General features: G+C 37.4%; 1 protein-coding gene across 3 annotated transcripts in view; it reads left to right on the plus strand.

The window, feature by feature from the left end:
- The first annotated feature begins 1,968 nt into the window (after window positions 1-1,968).
- kank4 (KN motif and ankyrin repeat domains 4) overlaps window positions 1,969-19,194 on the plus strand; it is a 77,502-nt gene continuing 60,276 nt past the window's right edge. For all 3 annotated transcript variants that reach the window (XM_065298793.2, XM_065298787.2, XM_065298811.2), the window contains exon 1: window positions 1,969-2,175. The gene's annotated coding sequence lies outside the window, so the exon portion shown is untranslated. The remainder of the gene's footprint in view (window positions 2,176-19,194) is intronic.

Raw genomic sequence — 19,194 nt, forward strand, 5'->3', positions numbered from 1 at the left:
CAGTTTGTATAAAATGCATTACGTCTATGGAATGTCCCCACAAAACATGGAAACCAGAATGTGTGTGTGTGTGTGTGTGTGTGTGTGTGTGTGTGTGTTGGGGTGGGACAATCACATAGCTGATGATGATTGGCTTAATTTCCATGGTTAGCCAACCAGAGGCAGAGTTCATACACAAGCACACGCAAAGTCAGTCTGACCAGTTTAAACAGTGTAAAAAAACTCAGAGCAGTGTTGCTGGATTTACCAACTTTCTAGACCCCTTTAGCGACTTTATTAAAGCAACACTAAAGAGTTTTTGCTCTTTGCTCCCCCTACAGGTTGGAAGCGGAATTGTCCATTACCACTGTCATAAATAATTTAGCATACTGCAGAAAAGCTGGCTCTGATTGGATTGTAGGGCTGCCTTATGTTTTTGTAGTTTTCACTTGAACTACAGGACCGCGACCCGACGGTTGGAAACTTCTTTAGTGCGTTTTTGGCCGATAGAGGGCTGCAAAGCGAATGTGAAAGTGCCGTTCACCCTGTTTCGAGTGGATGAATGACTGAAACTTTTTTGGAAACATTATTTTAAGGTAAAAAAAATATCTTTGGTGTTGCTTTAAAAAAACTACTAGGACAAGTCTAGCGATCTTTTCTGGCGTGGTTGGAGACTTTTGGAGACTGATGTGAAAGCACACGTCATTCTCTCTTCTCAACGAGCAGCTGAGTGCTACTGCAGTCAGCCCCATCCAAGGCACTCACAGGCAGCCCGGTCCTCGCGCTGCAGTCCATCCGATTCACACACATTAATTATAAAAGTAGTTACTTTCATGATGATGTAACGCAGTTACTTACTCAGTTATAGGGTGACCATACCTGACATTCTTCCCGGACGCATCCTGGCCAAGGATTTCGGGTTCGTCTACCGGGAGTTGTATTTGTCGACTGCATACGTCATAGAGAATTATTATTATTATTACAAAAAAGCAACCGTTACATTTTAAGGTAAGAATGAAACTACGATTGTATGTCTTAACTAAATAGCGTGCGGTCAAAAAATGAGACTTCCGGAAGACGCCCGAAATGGCCAGGACGCGTCCGGGAAGAATGGCACGTATGGTCACCCTACTCAGTTACTATTTGTGAAAAGTAACAGGTAACTATAACTAGTTACTTTTTAAAAGGAACGTTCCCAACACTACTGATGTCAGATGTATTCAGGCCAATCACAACGTAGCCTACAGATTACCTGGCCAATCAGGGACACAGAGCTTTTCAAATCTGTGCGTTTCAGACAGAGTGTGAAATCTGGAGATTCAAAAATGTACAGTAAGTGGAAAATAATGTGTCCTTTTATCCATAAACCACGCGAACACAATGAATTATACAAAATAATGTTTTTAGCAATGAAATAGGTGCTCTTTAACAGAACTGGCAATCATACGCAAAGAAACACACACTCTCAGGCCCTCTCTCTCACACAATGGTCAACACCGTTACTCTACCTTGGTTACACAGTAACAGAATTGATACTGACTAATTCGGACACAGGAAATCATGATTTTCAGATATATATTCCATTTCAACATAAAATATTATATTGTTATGGCCTGTGACATATTGTGGTCCATGGCATTAAGTATTAAAATATATAAACATTTGAAAAAAATTATTGTACCGGCCAAATGTAGCCTACCTGCAATTATATAACCACCCGCATACCGCCCAGCTATCACATGCTCAGAAGCATAATAACAAATGCAAAATATAGAAAATATGTAAAAAAAAAACAAAAAAAACGTTTAATATTGTATTGCTTAAATATCTTCATAGCATCTTTAAATACACTCTATAGATTTACAGTAAAAAAGTGATGGGTAACTGAATGAGGTGTGTTGGTTGCCTATGTACATGCATCTGACCCTCCGACTGCCATTGGATGAGAGCAGAAGGAGGGGTGTGTTCAGTCTCACAGTATAGCGCTTGTGTTATGAGAGCCTGCTGCCGTCCCTTTCCACAAACCTCAATAACAACAGTATCACAGGCTGATAGTGTGTGTGCGCGAGTGAAGGGGAGTGAGGAGTGCCTCCGCCGTCGCAGCTGGTTGCGGCTGCCTCCCAGTGCTGGATTTCCTTGAAGGTCTGCCTCGCCTCTGCAGTGCCCAGGAAAAACAAGGGGCCCCCAGAGACTGAGGTAAGTGATGTGAGATAATGCATTCCTTGTCTGTCAGCTCTGTTATTCAACTTTTGTTTACCTTTGGAATATGCACCTCTATACCCCACTCATCCTCACTACTACCCTTAATATTTGCAGCGGTGTGATCTATTATTCCTGTTCTTCAGGTAATGTCTTAATACTTCAGTATCTTAGAATGGCATCTAAATTTATTTTTCTTTAACAGATATTCTTGCTTGACAACACGCGAGATTATTCATTGCACACCTGGCGCTTTCTTTGATCATATATAGCTGAATTTTAACAGCATTTTTAAGCATAATAGGTGCGAATGCTGTTAGACAGCCCATCCCGCATTCTCGTGCTAGAACAGATTTACCATCTGATTTTTTTACCTCCCTGCTGTGTCGTAGTAATGTCGACCAGCTGGTTACTTTGTGTCAATCTGGGAGAGATGCGAGACGCGCAAAGAGCGATGCGTTTGCTCGTGCCGTAGTGCAGCACTGCGCTTATGACGCTTGTCGCGGGGACGTAGCGATGGTGGCCGGCTCATTCTGATTTATTTAGAGGCGGCGAGCTCGTCTGGTCAAAAATCGCTTTGCTTTGCCGAGATGCACGAGCTTTGACAAGTCCAGCCAGCAAGATAGATGCTCTTGTTTGAGTTGGATGCAAGGGCGTAGGTTTGATTCTGGCATTGGTGGGGACATAAATAAAATGGTTGCATTGCAAAAACTGTTTATCACCGTTTACTTGACACAAACAACAGACAACTCAGTATGCACTTTACTCAGTAACATCTGACTCGCCACCCCCGGCCATCCCAAATTTATAATAAACAATTCGTTATGTCCTAGAGCCTAATAAACAGTAACTGTTGTCTTTGTCAAAAAAAAAAAGAAAATCACATTGTAAGATATAACCATATTTACTTTATAACAATGAAGAATATGCAATTAATATTTAATTCTTAATTTAAATTTGCCAAAAAAAATCCCAGTGTTGAAGATGGTATGTATATCATGCTGTTTCCTGAACAACGTTTATTAACGTTTCTGTAGTTCACATTAAATCTTCTTTTCATTAACAGACAGTTAATCAGTGTGAAAAAAATAATTTTAAGTTTAAAATGCAACCTTACATTATGTCTACATCTGTGCAAGTAATGACCACAGTGCAGTAATGTAAAGTATTCAGCAATCATGACATGAATTCATGTTTTTACCATGTTGGGGTTATTTTCTTTCATGGATTAGGGACCCCCTAAATAACCTTGCTACCCCATTTATAAAAGGTTGACAAAAGTTTGCAACTCCTCAGGTTAACATCGGATTGTCGTGTATTGGTGAAAATACTTTCCTTGAATCATTATGTGACACAACTTGTTCCGTATTTTGTGAATGAAACAGTTACAGTGGGTATAATAATACTTTCTTCCTCACTTACCTGTAGCCCGAATAATCACGCGCGTCTTGTTGAGTGAACTTTGGCGCGTTGTACAAAGTGAAACCATCCTATCACACGTAGCGAGTAAAGACAAGCCCATAAAGTGATGTGATTTAGAGAGGCGGGACTCAAGAAATGCTAATCCAATCATATTAGCAATAAGATTAGAGAGGCGGGACTAAAGAAATGCAAAGCCAATCATATTAGCGATGTGAGTTACGGAGGCGGGCATTGCAGAGAACGAAAGCTGTTAACCGTTTGTGTACCACATAGAGCGTTATTTTTACAGAACGGGATTGCAAAAGATTTCTAGTCTCATTTAAATTATTCCTGAAAAAAATATAATAAGTAACAAATAGAAAACACAAGAATAAGAAGGACATTAGTGGTTATATATAAATACAGATTAATTGTTTGGTCGAAATTATTGCTAGGGACAATTCAGTCTTCCCTGAATATTGCTAGGGACATGTCCCTAGCGTCCCACCCTAAATCTACGCCCATGGTTGGATGCTGTCACTATGTGCTCTTCTTAATGCGTTTATTATAACCCACAGTGTGGCTTACACGTAAACACACAATTGTGAATTACTGTAGTCTTAAACTGATACGTATTTTAAAGTATGTTGTGTCTGCGTTGTTTTATACCAATAGCTGAACTTCTGTCTCTTTTTGAGCTTACATGCTGTTTGATACTGTCAGGAATGCAAAGTTACAGTAAGCGTGTGACCCAAGGGCCACCCAGAATTTCTGAACCCCCATACTGAAAAATGTAAGGTGAAGGTCTACCCATTATTATGAGAATTGCCAAAATATAGTATAATAGACTTCATTACATTTATTTGTGTTTAAATAAACAAAATAGTGAATAATCATTTATTTTTTTGAATTTGAATTAATGTAGCTAATGTTATCTTTAATGCATTTTAATATAATTTCTATATGTTTACTATTCATGTTTTACAATTCTGCAAGCCTGCTTGTCCTCGGCAGGGTCCCATGGGACATGAGCCTTAAATATGCATATGTTGTTATTTTTTCTTAGACAATTATAGTCAAATTTCTTAAAAAATCTGAACATTGTATTATCAGAGTGATATCTATCTACTAGAGAGATGAACAGACTCCTATGAAGAGTCATGTGAGCCTTGTTGCATCACTGAATGTAATACTATTGCCTGCAAATCTGCAACAGGCCCTTAGTGGAAATAGTGACTATAGGGACATTTTAGTGTACTTTGAATCTACCAGACATGATATCGGTCTCATCACTATTGGTATTATGGCAAAATAGCATAATTGTGTGGCTGAGTTTCATGCTGTCTTGGCTGTGGTGGGCATGAGAGAGCTCGTTGTAGAGGTTATGGAATTTGGCATAGCGAGGTCTCTTGAGGGTGCACATGTGAGGCTCTGTGGGGGCGATTCCTTGTCCATTGTTTTCTACTGAACGACATTTCTCACAGGACGGAGATGGAAACAATGGCTGATATAATTTCCATGCAGCCCCTGCCCTTTAGGTTTTTTCCTCGTATGAACGTGGGCTAAAAAATAGTTTGAAAGGGCCCATGTGAGCACAAAATTTCTTTGAAAGCATGACTTCAAAAGAAAACTTCCTGAAAAGCGAGTTTTGTTGTTGGAAATTGCCGGTTGTTGTTGGATAGGATGTCTCCTTTATAAACAAATGAAACTTATACTTATCAGAACCACAAGTGTATATTAATACAACCAGTTTGTTAATAGCATGTTAAACTGTAAAAGTTAAAATAATCTTTCTATATATGAACATGCAAAAAAACATGCAAATGTTTTGCAAAATATTTTATTTTTATTGCAATAAAATTTTTATTAGTTAGTAATTAAAATGCAGTTGTCACTTTAGTCATGTCATTGGTATTTAACAAAGTTGACTTTGTCTTTCGCTGCAAAACCCTTCTAGTGCACTTCTAAAAAAATTCTTCAGTCACTATTCATTGTATAAAGTTAAAAGGCTCAGAAATTAGGTGCATATGGGCTTCAGAAGATAAAAAAACTCTGGGAACCAGAAATCCTCATCAACCTTTTTCTTTTTTTGTCCTTCAGATTTTGGTACCCAGAATGCTTTGCATGAGGCTGTTATTTTAGTTTTATTCTGTAAAGATAAAGACTTGTTAATGTTTAATGTTCATTTAACTTTGAACAAACTGTTGCCAGTAGTTAACATGAATTTAAATCTACAGTAAGTTACTGGCAAACAGCTGCCATTAATACTGTAATCTCTACAGGATGTTTTTACAGTGTTAGCTCTTAAAAACTTTTATTTGGTAAACATCCTTTAACGTATTAAAATGTCTCGCACACGCCCTGTCGTTCATCTGATTCTTCTGTGCATTTAGAGGACTTTGCTGAAAAATTGTTGCAGTGTTTAACGGATTCTGTCAACCAACCAGTATTTCTGCATGGCCTGAGAATGGGATTAAGCAGATTTGTAGCAAAAGATTTTGATAAACATATAGGGCCCTATCTTGCACCCAGCGCAATTGACTTTGTCAGTGACGCATGTATCATTCGTATTTTGCGCCGGCGCACAGCGGGTTTTTCCCTCCACAGAAGCACGTCGGCAAACTAGGGAATGAACTTGCGCTCCCTGGGCGGTTCAGCGCAAAAAAAAGAGGCGTGTTGCGGCGCAAACCATCCCTGATGCTATTTTGCAGTTTCAAAAAACAATTGCGCCACTGACCAGAAAAAAAAAGTTTAAAGTCAGTAGCGCGTTGCGCATTGTTCATTATGCGCGCATACACTTTGCTTATCTAATCTACACAGATGCAACAGTTATTTTTGCAAATCATAAATTGTTACACTTAAAAATATTAATACACGAGATAAGGGGAATCATAGTGGTGAGCATTGTGGTGATAGTTTTTATTTATTCTCATGCAAATAACGATTAAAATATTTTCAGAAGTTTGTTGTGTGGCTGTATTACGTTTATTTTATGTAAATAATAATTAAAATGTTTTCATAAGAAACCTTAATGTATATGAACTTGATTTGTAAGAGTACTTTGGGGTTGGACCTTGCTTGCGTTCCTTGGGTCCGATTTCAAAGCCCCCAAACCCTTTCAGCGGTGAGGGTGGACACAGCGATGTCCTCTGCCGGCGTCTGTGTAGAGGCAGATCCACCTCCCGTTACACGGCGTGCCCGATTTATGCTGGCGCAACGATGGGGATGCCAGCTGATGAGACAATTGTGGATATTTCCTCTCACGCCTGTTTAACCTACGCTGATTTGGTCGGGTTTCTCCGAGTCCTATCCCCATACAAAACAACTTCTCTGTCTTTGACGTGGGTCTCCTCAGCTGTAAACCGCTCCTGGCGTACCCCTGGTAAATCCGTCATAATAATAGCAACCCGCCATGGAACTTGCGCCCTTGCGTTTAAAGGGAATGTTGGCTAGCGTTCTGATTGGTTTATTTGACGTTATGCCCAAACCACACCTATGAATAATGAACCTACTTCAGACCAACCCCTTATTGATTTGCGCCCGGCGCAAGAGTTATTTCTCACGCCGGGAAAATAGCAACAGCGCCCAAGATCCGCCCACAAACTCACTTGCGCGTTGCGCTTCGCACTTGCGTTTCAGATCGTTAAAATAGAGCCCACTATATGTGTTGAGAGCATTTGGTTAATGTCATTATTTCATTTCCAACAGAGGTGGTGTTAAACTGATTTTGCATCCAAGCTCATCATATAAAGTCATTATATTGCTATATGAGACTAGTACACATTAATGTTTTAGAGAAACCGGCTTATTTTTCTGTAAAGGTTAAATCACTTTTTCAAATGTCTATGCTTACTAAGAACTGAAGTGTATATAACCTCTTTCACTAGTTGTAATTTTTCCAAAAATAATTCATTTTAGACATTGTACATTTTGGATAGTCTAATCATTTGGGCCTACGCCTTAAAAATCTAACATCCAAACTCTGGTTCTGAACAAAGATAACTTCTTGGCTTCCAGTTTAGAGTCAGCTTTAACTTACTGTATGACATTCTCAATTCCATTTCATAAGGTGCATACACACCAAACACGAAGCATCGCGTTCCTTGCTATAGATTACTCACGGGTTTTAACTTTGTATCCTGCTAATTTTTCGCTTGAGTTGAATATAAAAGCGTGTGTTTTTGCAGCAATCGCACCGCCCAATTTGTGTCATTTGCATCGCCCCAGGCGAGTTCGCATCTATTCGCATCTTTGCATTGACTTTGTACAGTGTGTAATCTACTCGTGCAAATTGTTGAATTCGTGTTTGGTGTGTACTATAATGCTGCATACATACCAAACGCGAAACATCACTTTCCTCGCTCTAGATTAAACTTTTTGTCATGCTAATTTTTTGAGTTGAATATTTATAACTTGCACAAAGACACGTTCGAGGCGAATAGCACGTATTTTCATGTCAATCGCGCCACCCAATTTGCATCATTTGCATCGGCCCGTGCGAGTTTGCGTCTATTCGCGTCTTTGCATTGACTTTGTATGTAACCTACTTGCGCAAATTGTTGAATTCGCATTTGGTGTGTACCATAATGCTGCATACACACCAAACGCAAAGCATTGTGTTCCTTGATCTAGATTACTCACTGGTTTTAACTTTGTGTCATACAAATTTTTTGTTTGAGTTGAATATTTATAACTTGCGCAAAGACACATTTGAGGCGAATAGCATGTGTTTTCATGACAATCACGCCACCCAATTCCCGTCATTCGCATCGCCCCATGCAAGTTTGCGTCTATTCCCATCTTTGCATTGACTTTGCTTGTAATCTTTTGCGCAAATTTTTGAATTCGAGTTTGGTGTGTACTATAATGCTGCATACACACCAAACGCGAAACCTTACTTTCCTCGCTCTAGATTTAACTTTTTGTCATGCAAATTTTTCTAGTTGAATATTTATAACTTGCACAAAGACACGTTCGAGGCGAATAGCATGTGTTTTCATGTCAATCGCGCCACCCAATTTGCGCCATTTGCATCTGCCCGTGCGAGTTCGCGTCTATTCGCGTCTTTGCATTGACTTTGTATGTAATCTACTTGCGCAAATTATTGAATTCGCTTTTGGTGTGTACCATAATGCTGCATACACACCAAACGCAAAGCATTGTGTTCCTTGGTCTAGATTACTTGTGGGATTTAACTTTTTGTCATACAAATTTTTCGTTTGAGTTGAATATTTATAACTTGCGCAAAGACACGTTTGAGGCGAATAGCATGTGTTTTCATGACAATCACGCCACCCAGTTCTTGTCATTCGCATCGCCCCATGCAAGTTTGCGTCTATTCGCATCTTTGCATTGACTTTGCTTGTAATCTTTTGCGAAAATTTTTGAATTCGAGTTTGGTGTCTACGATAATGCTGCATACACACCAAACGCGAACCTCGCTATAGATTACTGGCGGGATTTAACTTTGTGTCATGCTAATTTTTTGCTTGAGTAAAATATTTATAACTTAGCACGTGTTTTCATGGCAATGGCGCTACCCAATTTGCGTCATTCGCATCGGCCCGTGTGAGATCAAGTCTATTCGCGTCTTTGCATTGACTTTGTTTGTAATCTACTTGCACAAATTGTTGAATTTGCAATTGGTGTGCATAATGCTGCATACACACACCAAACGCAAAGCATCCCGTTTCTCGCTTTAGATTACTCGCGGGATTTAACTTTATGGCACGCAAATTTTTCGCTTGAGTTGAATATTTATAACTTGCCCAAAGACACGTTTGAGGTGAATAGCACATGTTTAATGGATATCGTGCCACCCAATTTGCGTCTTTCGCATCGACCTGTGCGAGGTCGCATCTATTCGTGTCTTTGCATTGACTTTGTATGTGAAATCGTTGAATTCGCGTTTTGTGTGGAAGCCCCATAATAGTTGTCATCCTATTTTGTCCAACAGTTTATCTGTGAAGGCAGAACAAATGGGGCATATTGAGCAAAGGAATGTAGTAGATAAACCTTGCTTCATATCGGTAAATCAACTATATCACTTTTTCGAGCATGTGTGCCCCTACGTGTCTTGTAAATGTTTATGTAAAAGTTCAAAGACAAATGCTTGTTTTAAAGTGTGTGTTTGTGGTTGAATTCCTAAGCACATGTCCAATTAAAAGTGCTTGCAGTTTAATGTAAGCAGTTAGATGTGCCTAATTCACATTGTTTGCTGAATCCAAAAAAAAAAAAAAAAAAAAAAACCCTGGTGCTCTTTTGTTATTTCCATTTTTGTCTAGCCTTAGAAAGATTGGAACAGAGGTCTACACAGATGCTCAATGGAGGAGTTAAATCCTTCTTGTTTCCTAACATTTTTTTGTCTGGGTTTGCATGTTTTGGACTGAACTTTATGTTTTATGTTGCTATGAACTGTATGTTTTATGTGTGTTTTGTTTTCGTTTAAAGAAACACTTGCACAGTTTCAAACCATAGTCACGCTACATATTTCATTAAAAACAGAGGAATTTATGTAAGTATTTACTCTTTTGACCAGAAAGACGCAATCTGTGCTACATTAACTGTCTTTCTACATTTCAACAACCTTTTTATGTTCTTCCTTCATATACTACACATTTATTCATGTTCACCTCTGTATCCTGGGTTGAATATACAGGTCCTTATAGATATGATCTGTCACGTACTTTGAAATGTTGAAAGAAGATGTGTTTGTCTATTGCCTTCCTTGAATTCTCAAATATGCAATGACATCAGCAGTCTCCAGGAGCGGGCCGATGCGACAGTCTACAGTAGTGCATTCAGCCACAGAGAAAGAAAGAATAAGGAGAACATTTGCAAATGCTGATATTTTAGTATGCACATTTTAATGCTGGTTGCCGACACAGTCCTATTAAAGCTGTGGGGTTCTCAGTTGATACAAATAAATCATCTAGACCGTTGTGGGTGTAGTGGTGTCAGAGATGTAGGTCATATGTTGGGATCTCCTAAGTACTTCTTTGTTTATTAATAAATAATATGTGACACTGGGCTTTTCTTTATATTCCTTTGTCCTGTCTTGTTATAAGAATAGTGTAAAATGCCAATTGTTCTGGAAGCAAGTCAGAAATGCTGGAAATGCTTTGTTACAGATGTTATGAGACTTATGTTGTCACATTTACTTTTGTTTACAACTCTCTTGTCTGTCATTTGCCAAAGAGATTTGTCAGTAAATGGTGTCATTCATCAATATGAACAATGAACATATTAATGTTGAAAGTTTATACTTTTAGTACACTATTCTTAATTTAGTATTAACCATTCAAAGTCACGTGATAGAATAAAATGCCATAACTGAATAAATGACCCCTAAAATTTGACTTCTGTCATTGTTTATGTCTGCTAAAGTACCTATGTTTTTTCTGGCACAACACAGTTCCATACAATGAAATGGTGACCACAGCTAGATTGGTGGCCAAGGCAAAGTTTCATGGAATAATTAAGGAGCTCAGATGCAAAAGCCGCTAAACACCACCTCCGCCTAAATGATCATCTGATATTAACCTACAGTAATGCTATACGTTTATTAAATACTTTTACTTCAAATCCACACTCTAAAAAATGCTAGGTTCATTTAACCCAGTGTTGTGTAAATATTAGACAGATGGGTTCAAATGACCCAATAGGTTGTTATTGTCCAACCATGGGTTATAATAACCAAAACAGTTGGGTTGAAACAACCCAGTATTGAGTAATTTTTAACCCATCAATGTGTTCTGTCCAATATTTACCCAACGATGGGTTGAAAATAATCCAGCATTGTTTAGATTGCACTTAACCCCTGCTTCATGACAGAATCCATCAAGAGCCTGATAAAAAAATGCTAATTGGCAAGAAAACATGTCAGACACATTAAGGGCTCTATCATACACCTGGCGCAATGCAGCGCAATGTGCGACGCAAGTGTCTTTTGCTAGTTTTAACCCCTGCGTAAATGGTAATTTTCATGTTTAGTGCCACATTGTTTAAATAGCAAATGCATTTGTGCCCAATTTTGCGCTCATGGGCGTTCTGGTCTCAAAACGAGGTGTGTTCAGGTGCATTGTTGGCGTGTTGCTATTTTGAGGCAACTAAATGACTACGCCATTGACCAACTAAAACCTGCTCTAAAGTCTAAAGTCAATTGCGCAATAGTGTTATTTAATGAGCGCGTTAGAAATATTCGCCTATAAAAGGGACAACAACGCGGGTTTGCTTATCACACACATGGATGCGCAAGCAGCACTAAAAAGCTTATAAATATGAAAAAGCAAAGCATTCAAACATAAAAGATTATTATTGAGACATAAATGAGGACCGATTATGAGACATTAGAAGGCGTAAAGAGCTGCTTCACCTGTAGCCTGGTAAGTAAATACATGCTTTGCTTTAAACAAATGCATCTGTTTTTAAATGTTTTGTAAATGCTACCCACGGATTTATTGTATATGATGACTCGGTTCCTGTGGATATGATGAGAAGAGAACCGTTTTTAAGTAATGCTTTTTTAAAAATCCATGGCGCTGTCCGAGTGCTGAAACGCTTTGGCTCTCCGCACATTTGTAAATTATTTATCTCTTGTTTGTATTTTTAGAGTACAAACTTTTCTGCATATTTGCAAATTATTTTATGAGACTACAGTGATTATGTAGGATATCAATACATTTACCGTAATTAAAAGCCTGCTATTTTTACTTCCATGACTGAAAGAAAACGGCTTTTAAAGGTTTTAATCCAAAAAAGAATAATTTCAATACAAATAAAAGCAACACATTTTATTAACATTAATCTTAAACTGGTGGTCTTCTTCCTCCGCTTAGTTTTTCAGTTTACAAATTCCTCCATCTAAATAGGAAATGGGCATGGCGCCAGGCATAACTTGCTTTTAAAGGGGATTAGAGTTGAGACTCTTATTGGTTTATTGCACGTTACGCCCAAAACACACCCATTACTCATTAGGAAAATAGGAACAACCCTTTTAGGCTGTGCGCTTGGGGCATAAAATTTTTCCCGTCCTTAAATTAGCAAAAGTGGGTTCGGACATGCCTGTTCAGACCGTGTGCTGTGCGCTTTAGACAATGCGCTTAGATCATTAAAATAGTGCCCTTAGAGGGTTTTGCATTTGAGCTCTTTAATTCTTTACATTTTAGTCGGTTACTTACACAGACCTCATAAATGGCTTCTTAATACTTGTATTATGGTACAGTATAAGTCAAAAGAGCACTGCTTTCATAATTCCTTATGGTGCTCACATTTACATTTAAGCATTTGATGGACACTTTTGATTCTTTTGACACTTTACAGTGCATTAAAAATTATACATATTTTATGAGCATGCGTGTTCACTGGGTTTGAACCCATTACCTTTTGTGCTGCTTACATAATGCTCTACCACTGGGGTATACATGAGCACTTTTGCTTTTGGGTTCTTTTTGGAGATTAACAGATCCTGGTTACCATCCACTTGGAGAACAGCTAAACTGCTATAGTATTACAGAATTGTCATTTTGGGTGAACTGTTTCTTTAATGTCATTAAATTATAATGTAAAGTTTATTTCTATAGCACTGTACAATTTGCATTGTTGCAAAGCAGCTTTACAGACAATACATTTTAGCACAATAACATTAGTGATAGGAAGAAAAAATCATAAAGCATATAACAAGGTTATAACAAAGTAGGAACGTGGTGTAAAAAGAAGAAAATTATAGTAATACACAAAAAATCTTATAATATCATAGGATGTTTTTTGTACATAACAAATTGTATTTAAGTAATAAAATTTAGTTAACCCTTGTGCATCAATTAAAAAAAGTTACACATAGGTTCACAGGGGACAAAAATGTCCATGTCCAAAAAGTGTCATAAAAATATTATAGATTAATATTTTTTTCCACATTCACTGATGCCATTTTTTTAACCAGCATCAGCTCTAATCACAATGACCAAACATTCATTAATTTTCAGAATTTTAACCTTTCAAATGCTGGTTTGTTTACACAATGCCACTGTTGTTTTATATGAAAAAAACGACACCTCCTTTGCAGCGGTTGTAGTCTTGTGATTTCCAGTACAATATTTTTTTTTTCATTCAAACTGTTCACACACGCTCACACACACGCTCACGCACACACACACACACACACGCACATTCTGGTTTCCATGTTTTGTGGGGACATTTCATAGACGTAATGCATTTTATACCATACAAACTGTATATTCTATTCCCCTTACCTACCCCATTCTCTAACCCCAACCATCACAGAAACCCTTCTACTACTTCACATTTTCAAGAAACATCATTCTGTTTGATTTATAAGCTTGTTTTCTCCTGGGGACCTCAAAATGTCCCCACAAGGTCACAAAAATACTGGTATTCCTATCTTTGTGGGGACAATTGGTCACCACAACGTGATAATTACCAGGTACACACACACACACACACACACACACACACACACACACACACACACACACACACACACACACACACACACACACACACACACACACACACGCACACACACACACACACACACACACACACACATAAATTTTTCAGTATACACATACAAACCACCCTCTGACATCCATACCAACACACCCACACAATTATAGCTTCATAATATATCTAATTGGCTCTATAATATGCATAAGCAGAAAACAACAATAAACCAATAATTTGCTTTATATGCCAAACCTAAAAAAATGGCACCATCCGGTAAAAAATAGTATACATTTACATTTTGAAGCCTTGCCAACAGAATGAAAGCCTGTTAACAAAGATTGCATCATTTTATAGTTGAATGGCACCGGGATTAAAAATTGCAGTTTTAATGGGTTTCAATGGGGACATTTTTGTCCAAAAGGTCCTGAGAGGAAGTATTTTGTGTACCTAGTAGAAAATAGATTTTTTTAAAGGAAATGAAGGTGAAATATAAAAATTCCAATAAAAATGCACACCTGTGGCAAATTTTATGCAGTTAGCATTAACGCAGGCAAAGTTATAAAAAAAAAAAAAAACTGAAAAGGACAAAAATGTCCTCAAGGATGCACAAGGGTTAAAAAGAAGTTGAAAACCGGCAAAAACTAACTGTCGGATTAATGGGACATTAACGTTTGCTTTTGGCTAAACTGAAATGCATTTACTATGCATGTTATAAACCATGGCATAAAAAGGCTTTTTTATTGATTCCATTGTGCCCTACAGGCCAAATGTAAAAATACATACTTGACGGTTTAGTAAATAGGATATAATCAGCTTTGAAGACGGTGAAAATACCTTACAGGTTGCCCACTTTGCTTCCTACTCTCACAAATGTACCATATCACACTTGGCCTTTCAAGATTTTCACAGCCCTTTAATTTTCCTCACACCCCAAAGTAATTTTAAATACAAACATTAAATGGATGTATAATAATACATAATCAATAGCAAAACAGTGTTTTTTTTTCTTTTGGAGAAAATAAATCTGAATCAGTAAAATACAATCTTGAGTGTTCAGGGGCAGAGCAGGAAGAAGCTTGTTGTTGGATGACATGATTTTATATATCATATCACATGCATCATGTTATTCTTGCTATTTATAGGGAGACATCACTCATACTGACATGAGCTTGTGGGTTGCTGTAGTCTGATATTTTGCCCTGCACTGATGGTTCAGAGATAATGAGAGTTAAATGCACAAAAGCAGAAAGATTGAGTGAGCGGTCTGATCACGTTTGATTAATGCAGAGGACATCTGCACTGAAACTGATTAGACACTAATCCTACTGTAAGTACACATTTCCAACTGTCTAGATGGAGCAAACACTTTCACAGCATTTTTGGTATCACATCTTTCATTCAGGATCATTTCAGGATTTCTTACTAGAATAATTGTGTTTAATTTCACTCGAATATTCTGAAATTAATCAGAATTTGATCATATTCTGATTAGGTATTTCTTCAGACTATGCCAAATTAATTTTAAAACAAACGTAATAGGGATGGGCATGAGTAATCGATTGCTCGAGTACTCGAACAAGGCTTAATATTATGTACTGTAGAGTGCATCATATAGAAAGCACTTCAGTTTGTGTTTATTAACCCTTTAGTTTCACATCATCATGCAGCTCTTCCTGTTAGAGGTTTCTATTAAAAAAACACTTAATTCATTAATAATCTAGTATATGTTCATTTTTCTGTCATAGTTTCTTCAAAATTAAGTTTTATTTGAGTTTTTTACAAAAAAAGTTTTATTTTCACCATAACACAGATGCCCCGCCCGTTCGATTGCCCGCCCCCAGTTAATCAACTACTCGTTTTTCAGACTTATGGATTAATCAAAATGATCGCAAATGAAAAATCATCCCTAGTATTTCAATAGAAGTAAATTATGTAAGTGTCTTTTTTCAGGACAAGTGCTTAACCAGAATATAAACCTTAATCTGAATGTGCATGTAAATGCGATTATTAAATTGTTTTTATAAAACAACGTGGGATTGTTTAAAAGGCCATCTGGGTGAGTTCAGCACTGTGCAGTTTTCCCCTTAATTTCAAGCTCCCTATGCCTCAGTGTTGTAGATTTCCAGGGGATTATCGGTTTAATTCCAAACATGATATGTTTCCACTTGAGGTAGAAACTAGCTTCAGTGTCCACAGAGCAGGAAGTTGCATTTTTATCTTGTTATTACTGGTCAGAAATCTTAGGAGGAGAGCAGGAAAGTCTACATTACAAGATACCGTTGATACTAAAAGGAGGAAGAAGTTTTTATGCTACTCATTAATTCAGCCACATCCTAGCTAAAACTTGTGCCCTTTCTCACGATCCAGCAGTAAGATCCCAGCAGACACATTTTCAAGCTGTTATTTAGGACAAGAAATCTGGTTTTCATTTTGTAGCCCTGCACAGAGACGTTCGGTTAATATTCACCTGAGAGAAAGTACAGTATTCTACCACCTGTTTATGCATTTTTTTCTTCTGTCACAATCATTCAGTTGCCCTAGTTAGATAACAAATCTTTCCTCTCTGAAATAAAGCCCTCATCCAACCTTTGCTATCTTTAAACAGCAGCTTAGACCGATTTGAGATCTGAAATGGATTTGGCACAAAGGGAAGAAATGGTAAAAATACAGATAGTGACATTAGTGGATGACTTAAGTTACTTCAGAGAGGAGCTTTGATAAAAATGAGATGGCATCGCTGGATTTAGGAGACAGAAAGAGAGAGCGATAAAAAGAAAGATGGTGGTAATGTGCTGCATTGCCTCTAGCTCTACTTTGGCCCTTTAAAAAGGTATCACAGACTTTATGAAAGATTCTCACAGTACCACATGCTTCCTGTTGGAGTGACCGCTATTTGAACTCCAGCCCACAAACAAGGGATGTGTTTATGTGTGAGGAAAAAATATATTAAATATGTTTCCAACCACAACGTTATGGGCTAATGTTGAATTAATTAGTTGATTGTTACAGTTCCCCATGGGATTGTGGGTGTGTATTCATAAGAGAAATAGAGAGAGTGTTTGTGAGTTAGGCTTGCGATACTTGGACAAATTTGACCCCAGAAGTTCCCATGAATGTTTTCGAGAAATTCAGGAAAAGCTAAATGTTTTCTATTGGGTTGTGGTTTAGGGTTTGTCTAGTAATTATAATTCTTTGGTTATATAGTATAGTATGTCCCCGTTGAGATTTGTGTTGCGTGCGTCTTTTCAATGTGAATGTTGACGTCATCAAGTAGTACCAGGGCAGTACCATCATCTGGGAAGGAGGTAGCAGCACATCCAAAACCTTCAGGCAGTTATCAGGGCGATTAAGAACTACAAAGTGGATTTTAACAGGGTGGGTGTCTGGGTGATAGTTACAGCATGCGATTCAAAAGAGGTCCTTTCTCCCCGGGAAATGTAAATGTATTAAATGTTATATTTTGTTGTATTTAAAGTTACAATTAAATCCACTTTTCCATCATCGTGCCAAATCGTTCTCATAGTGTAGCCGTTCCGCACCAATACGGTATGATTATGATTTTATTAACTAATAAAAACATCATTTGGAGTGTAAAATAAACACATCAGTAGTTGCCTTGGTGTAGGTATGCAATGTAAATACCGAGTTATGGAGGATGATCATTAATTTTGGGTTCAGGACTCATTTTTACCTGATCTGTGTTTACTTCGCTTAAATGCTTTACAAGCTACTGTACAAAGAAAAACTTTTTAGAAAAACGGTATCAAGGCACATCCTAATCCAATGCTTGCTTTACTTCTTGTGCCCTAAGATACCTTCATCAGGTCGATTTTTTTAAGGCAGCATGGATGTACCCAGGTGAAAAAGAAGTACACATCTATTTTCAAGCACTAATTTGTACTTGTCTGTGCTATTTTGAGACGCCATGAATAACTAAAATGTGTTAAAAATCTATCTCTGTATTAAAAATATATTTAGTTAACACTAGTAGTAAACCTAAACCTGTATTTGTATGAAAGTTGGGTTCAAGTAAGTTTAATACAAATGTTAACAAAATACATTTTTAATACAGAGCGCATTTTAGTTCATATTCATAGTGTCTCAAAATAACACAAATAAGTACACTTAGATAATCTTAAGAACATCTTAACTTCTCTGCCATTGACGAATTATCTCGTCTATTAAGAGAAAATGCTTCTCTGCCAATGACAATTCCCTGATGTGTTTTTATGACAGTCTATATTTCCGCCATTGTCCACTAGGTGGCACTCTTACCCAACTTATAAAACACATAAGCATCCACTGATTTAAAAACAATAACATCTCTGTGTATGTTTTTGATCATCGTTCTGAATCTGATCGCTAACATAAGTCCTTTACAAAAATGCAGTTATTTGCTAAAAAAAAAAATATTTTTGAAGAAAACCACCTTTATTTGAGAGGTGATAAAAAGAGAACAAATAAAGATAGGATGAAACGTTTTGAAGCAGCGGGTATATTCTTTCATTTGATATATGTTTATATATTGTATGTTTATATATTTAAATGAGAACACTAGAAGGCATTAAACTTTTGTGAAAATCATAAAAAATGCAAGCGCTGACTGGCAACTTTTTTAAAAACGCTTGCGGGGAGAGAATTAAGATAAGTGTGGTCGAGTTCGAAAAAATTTAATTGTGACGAAGAAAACGGCTGGAGCACAGTTTTAGTGTAAATAAAGTTATATTTTCACTTTTTACACATTTTGATTGCATTTCTAGCGAGAACTTAGTATTGTAGTTTTAAATATTCATTTAGTTATCACAAATGTGCTCTTTTTATATTTCTAAAAGAATTTGTTACGCTTTTATGAAGGCTGCCCAAATGTATTTCCCAGAGCTACCTTTATGCACAAACGCTGCCTCAGAAGTCATGTGGCAGCAAGGCAACAAATAAGCTGCCTAAGCTTTCAGACGCAGGCATTGTTAGACAACCACGCTCTGAGAATTCTGGGCCAAGAATGGTGCAAAACCAATTTAAAAGAACTGTAATTGTTTTGTACCGTTCTTAGAACGGTTTTGCACAATGGTGGAAAAGTGCTACAAGTCATCACTTGTGTACAAATTATAAAATTGCATTCAAAATAAAATCAGATTTTCTTTATTGATGCTT

Source organism: Paramisgurnus dabryanus, chromosome 7 (genome assembly GCF_030506205.2).
Source record: "Paramisgurnus dabryanus chromosome 7, PD_genome_1.1, whole genome shotgun sequence".
Taxonomy (NCBI): Eukaryota; Metazoa; Chordata; class Actinopteri; order Cypriniformes; family Cobitidae; genus Paramisgurnus; species Paramisgurnus dabryanus.